Raw genomic sequence first — 6,120 nt, forward strand, 5'->3', positions numbered from 1 at the left:
AAAATCTCCAAAAAAATGTTCACTGAAGCCAAATGCAGTCTCTCACAACAATGCTAGCTGGTACACCAACGCCAATGGGTTCCTAGAACTTACTTAGCAGGGAAAGCCTGTACTATAAGTGGCCTGCCCTCTAAAAAATAATTCCATTTTTGGAGGGGGGGGTGTCCCTCTTTGTACCTTTGTTTAAAGTGCTTTTCCTGTCCATGTCATTTACTTACCCCGTTTTTCTAGTCTAAGAAAATTATGGTATAAAAATCAAAACTGGTATTTTAATTATGTGCTTTAAATATAAATTTGCTACCTTGTTTCACCTAGAGACTGTCTCTTTGAAAACACAAATTTAGGATTACCTAGAACAATGAAACAGATCATTGAGAAAGTTTAAATGGAAGGCGAAAAAAAGGATCTTTTGAAACTGGTAAAAAGATAGTTTTATAACTCTGCTTCTGTCCGTGAGTCTGTATGTATGTATTGTTTTACTACCAAAATATATGAAAAACATCTCTAAAGGAAAAGCAAACATTTGACATGTTTTATCAGGAAACTAGAAACTATAATTCATGGTTTTTATTCACGTGACCTTAGTAATTTTTAGTAAGCAAATACAGAAGCAGTTTTAAAATTGGTATAATAACAATTTGCTCAGAATTTAATTTAGACATATTGTATGAGTCTCTTGGTCCACTGGTCAAATATTGTTTCTGGTAGATATTTTAAGATATAAAACTTTGCTTCTGTAATATTTTTTGTACTTAAGTTGTCTGTAACCTTATATCTTTTAGATTCAAACTGTTAAGATTTGAAGCCTAGTCCCAGATACTGTTCTATGTCCTGAACTCTGCTTCTAGTATACAATTAAAATTACTTGACTCCTAGGTTTTTACTAAAAATAAGAGTCACTAAGAGTTAACATTATAATTGATGTGTGTAATTCAAACTATCAGATAAGAAAAACAATTTTACATGCAAAATGCATATGAAAAATAGGATGTGTTTCTGGTAAAAAGTTATGAGAAAGCATGGGAATATGTTTTTTGTTAAAGGGGAAGTAACTTTGTTTAATTTTGAGATTTATTAGGTTGTTTTAAAATTAAAGGACTATAACATCTCATCAACAAGGGTACCTACATAATGAACATTTGTATATCTAACCCTGAATTGTACCCTTCATCTTTAAAATTAACAAATAAAATAAATTTAAAAAGCAATTAAAGGAATATAAATAATGTCTGAAACTAAATAGATATAAAAAGTTGGGAAAGAAAGCAAATTTTTGTCCTAAGGTAAAATGATAAGGATTAAACTGAAATTTTAAGCATGCTGTAGAAGGTCTATGGAAGATTAATTGCTTATAAAAAGAAATGCAGTTTATAATCAACTTAGTTAAAACTTAAAAGACGTTATTTAGTTTTCTATAAACATCCTGATCCTTGGCCAGAATCTAGATTCTTATGTATGAATAACAGGGTTTTCACAGAATATTTATATGTTTTCTAATTTTAAAAAATTATAAGAGGTTATCATAAGATAATAAAAATCTTACTTTATGGTCAAAGTAAGATTACATAGATTTGTTTAGAAGGTTTTATTAAAATTAGTTTTGATGTTACTAATGCACTCATACAAAGATAGAATGTCCTTGTCTCTTTTGAACTAGATTTTTGTGTAATTTCAAGAGATAATAAAAGGTTTTTGTTTACCCTTTAAGTAAACTACAAAAAAAAAAAAATAGAAGAAAGAGACAGATTTTGTTGGCTCCCTGCTGTTTTTCTTAGTTTTTGCTAAGAAAATGAGTTATCTACCAAAGAGTAAAAGTTTAAAAAAAAATCCTTGAGTTATCATTTTGGCTAAATGAATGACTTTTTTTGAGTTGGAGTCTCACTCTGTCACCCAGGCTGGAGGGCAGTGGCATGCTCCTGGCCACTGCAGCCTCGACCTGCTGGGCTCCTGCGATCCTTCCGCCTCAACCTTCCAATGACTTACTTTATAGTCTACCTGTAGTCCTCTGTTATCATACCAAGTGTATTAAAACCTTTGATATTTGACAAACTTTCCAATATCAAAACTTCATGTTCTTAATTCAGTCTTCCTGACCTTTCTAAACTTTTTTTTTTTAGACGTTAGGCTTCCCTGAAGTCCAAAAGATAAATATTTGGCTGATCTGGTTTGTTAAAACCATACAGAAAGCATTGTCAAATATGAAAGAATGTTTAATTGTTCTTTGGGTTATATCTATATGTATGTGTTCCAAGATTGTATGACATTTCTATTATTGTGATATGTCTTAGAATAAGTTATCAGTAGTAACAATTATTATGTTAAGTTGTATGCCACAAAATAACCACATTTTATTGTCAATTGTGTCTTTGATCAAATTTAAGACTTTTGTCATCCACTATGAGGGGAGACCCAAAGAAACCTGGAATTTATTTATTAAAAAATTATGTATTTATTCTTACATGTTTAAACTTCAATAAAAGTACTCTCCATTTGATGCAATACACCTAAACAGTTTTTGAAGTCATCAATTTTTATACCTTTTAGTGCTTCTGCTGTGTTTTGTTTCACCTCTTCCACATTAGCAAAATGTTTCTCTTTTTGAACTTTTTTCTTGGGGAAACAACAACAACAAAAAAGCCGCTTGGGGCAAGATCAAGTGAATAGGAAGGATGGGGTATGGAAGTCATGCTATTTTGGTCAAAAACTGTTGAGCACTCAGCGCAGTGTGGACAGGTTATTCATATAAATCACCCATCAAGAAATGGGCAAAAGTGTTAAAACAATCTCCCAAAAAAATTCACTGATGCTGAATGCAGCCTCTCACAACAACACTAGCTAGTACCCTGATACCAGTGGTTTCCCAGCACAGTTACTTAGTACTGTACTACAAGGGGCCTGTCCTCCAAAAGATAACTCCATTTTGGGGGGGTCCCCCCACATATTGTTTTACTTTAATTCCTCTCAAAAAGTGGTTTATATTCAACTGAAGGACTCTGACAGGTGCTCATCAGTGACGATTTCTATAACTTTAAAGACTGTGCCATTGGACTAGAAGAAAAAAACCTTGCAGGACTCCACTAGCCAATTAATGTGCTCATGAGGATTGCTGACAAAGCAGATAAAGCAGGACAAGAGTTAAATGCATGGATTGCGCTAATAGAAGACAATATTTGTTATGACTTTTTTTTGGAGCATTACTGAATTTTTTTTGTTTGGTTTTTTAGAATCAGAAAACTTTTCTTTGTGGTCTTCACAGTTTTGGACAAATGAGTAAAATATGTTCTTGTGAGTAAAATTTGAAGCACATTTCTTTCTTTCTATATGATTCTCCAGAATTTATCAGTTGTTTGTGAATATTGGTTTATTATGATGTATTTTATTGAATTGCAATGACTTGTTTACATAATTTCAGTAAGAATCTGTTTTTTGGGTTTTTGTTTGGGTGGTTGTTTGTTTTGCTTCACAACAGGATGTGGTTGGAGATACTCGTTATTTTACCAAGTCTTTGGTTGGGATGACATTTAGCAAGCTGCTTGGAGGAATTGACATTGAGATTCAAAAACAGCCAATAAAAAACCCCTTGGAAAGGCTGGTCTGGTGCCTTTTCAGCCCCTCTGCAGGGCTCCTGACCTGTGGCAGGTAAAGAAGTTTGCTTAATAATAGGCCCTAGAATCCAAAATTACCTGGAACCTCAAAAAGAGGAATTCATCCTATTCATATAGGGATTTACAGGCAGATCCTTGGCTGGGCTTCAAGGCTTTAAAGGTCTAATCCAAGATTCCTTATGGAAAAAATTCCACCGAAGCTAATTTTTAAAAGGGGCCTATATGACAATTCTTGCTGCACTTTATGCAAATAATCAAGCTAAAATAAACGTGGTTTTGCTATAAATTGTCCTTAGTAAAACTGGAGGACTGGAGAGAGAAAATTATGTTTCAAAAGAAACTATTGTGCACCTGTTGCTAAATTTCTCTTGCTCATTATTTTTTAAGTTCTTATTGTTTTCTACACCTTGGACAGCATCCTGATGTCCTTCCTGGTTACAAGTTTCCAAACTAATGTTTTCAAATTTTCTTCAGATTTTCTGACTTGAAACCCCCAGAAATTAAAACTGTGCTTTTGTTAGAGCTCTGTGAACTGGATCTAGACAACTAAACAACCTCTTGCCTGCCTGTTGATGTATGGGCTTCACAGAAAGCTCACTTGAATGCCTTGTTCAAACCACAGTCCAGAGGAATCTGTTAGATTGCCACTGCAATCCAAGGATACATCAGAGGCTCTAGAAGTTAGTTATAGGCTGCTCCATACATTAATATTTGTTTTTCTTCTATCTCCATAGAAATATCTCTTATTAAAGATCTGTTTGCCTAAACCATTTGTAAAGACCCAATCCACCTGCAATACTACCTTTGAAAAGGGGATGCAGCTGTTTAATAGGATTGGCACAAGCAGAATTTTTGCTACTCAACTTTTAATTCAATTTCTCTGTTTCACAACCACCAACTTAGCTTTTAATATGTAGAACTTCTAGGGGCATTCCAGACAGGAAAATGAAGGGGTACAGAGAAGTTCACTCAAAATACAGCCTTTTGCTTCAAGATCTCTCTTACCTCCTCCCACCCCTGTCCCTACCCCATCTCTTGAAAGCTGCTTCCTCTACTTGCTATCAGGAAAGGAGAGGAAAAATGTAGTCAGCCCTGGTCCAACCCTTTTACAAAATAATGCCTGTCTCTCAGGTTCATTCAGCTTCCAAAGATAACTATCTACAAGTCATTCTCTGTGTCTCCCATCATTCACTCTCCCCCACATGTTGCCTCTCAATAGAACTCCTCTTCCTCCCCGTCCCCATAACCTGTCTTACCAGGATCCAAGCCCCCATTCTTCCTATTACCTTGAGGCAGTATTTAAGTTTCTGTAACTCATTGGGAAGTGAAGTGCTTATTCTGAAGGATCCCATGTATTCACATTTTTAAAAACGTACATACCTTTTCTCCTATTAATCAATCTCGCCTCATGTCAGTGATTTTTCAGCTAACCTTTAGGGGGGCAATGGCCATGGCCCCGATAGTAGCATATTTTCCTGTTGTGAGCCTAAAACATTCATACTAAAGTAATTGCAAATATTCCATATTTGTACTGTGTGTGCTAAACCTGTGGAGGGTCTTGCCTTACTTCCTTGTTCTCGCTCTCTCTCTCTCTCTCTCTCTCTCTCAACACACACACACACACACACAAACACACACATTTCAAACACAATTGGAACTGAAATATAGTTATAAGTTTACTCCACAAGAACACCAAATTAAACATTTCAGTGACTCTTACAGAAACTGGCAGCTGGATTTCCCCTCTGGAAACTGACATGACCTTCACTTAGATGCCTGGTGTGCACTTTGAGCAGCTGAAGGTAAGGGGGTGTGAGCCTCTCCACCAGCATCTGTCTCCACCCTTGCAAACTCACCCTGCATGTTCAGTCTTCCATCCTCCAAGGTCACTGGTTGCCTCCGCATCCCTGGCACTGTACTCCTGCTATGGGTAAAAGTGTCAATTCAAAAGCACCAAAGACTAGAGACACATCAAACAATCACAGTACAGCAGTGACTTCCAGCTGGAGGTGATTTTGCCTCTTACAGGACATCAGGCAGAACCTGGAAAAGGTTGTTATTGTTGTTTTGTTTTGTTTTGTTTTGTTTTGTAACTCAGGGGAGTGTACTGGCATCTAGTGGGCAGAGGTAGATGGTGCTAAACACCATACAATGCACAGGACAGCTCCCACAACAAAGCCTTGTCTGAGATTGTCCATTGTGTGAAGGCAGAGTCCCTGAGATACTGTTTGACCGGTTCTGCAAAGGAGTAAGTCAAAATGACCATGAGAAAGCACAGAGAGCAGACACCTGCTTTCATGTGATAGTCAGGGGGGGCTTCCTGGAAGAAGTGGCAGACTAACCTAAGACCTTACCCTCCCATCTCTAGAAATTCACAATCCACCAAACAATATCTCATAGCATCACCTAGATCCTAGTTACCTTATTTGTTCTTCTTTAAAAAGCAGTCAAATATAAACCTAGGACCTCAGCCAAACCAATTCCCAATAGAGGGAATTCTGGTATGTTTTTCTCA

This window comes from Carlito syrichta, unplaced genomic scaffold (assembly GCF_000164805.1).
Source record: "Carlito syrichta isolate Samal-C Ts95f unplaced genomic scaffold, Tarsius_syrichta-2.0.1 Scaffold302044, whole genome shotgun sequence".
In the NCBI taxonomy this organism is placed as follows: domain Eukaryota; kingdom Metazoa; phylum Chordata; class Mammalia; order Primates; family Tarsiidae; genus Carlito; species Carlito syrichta.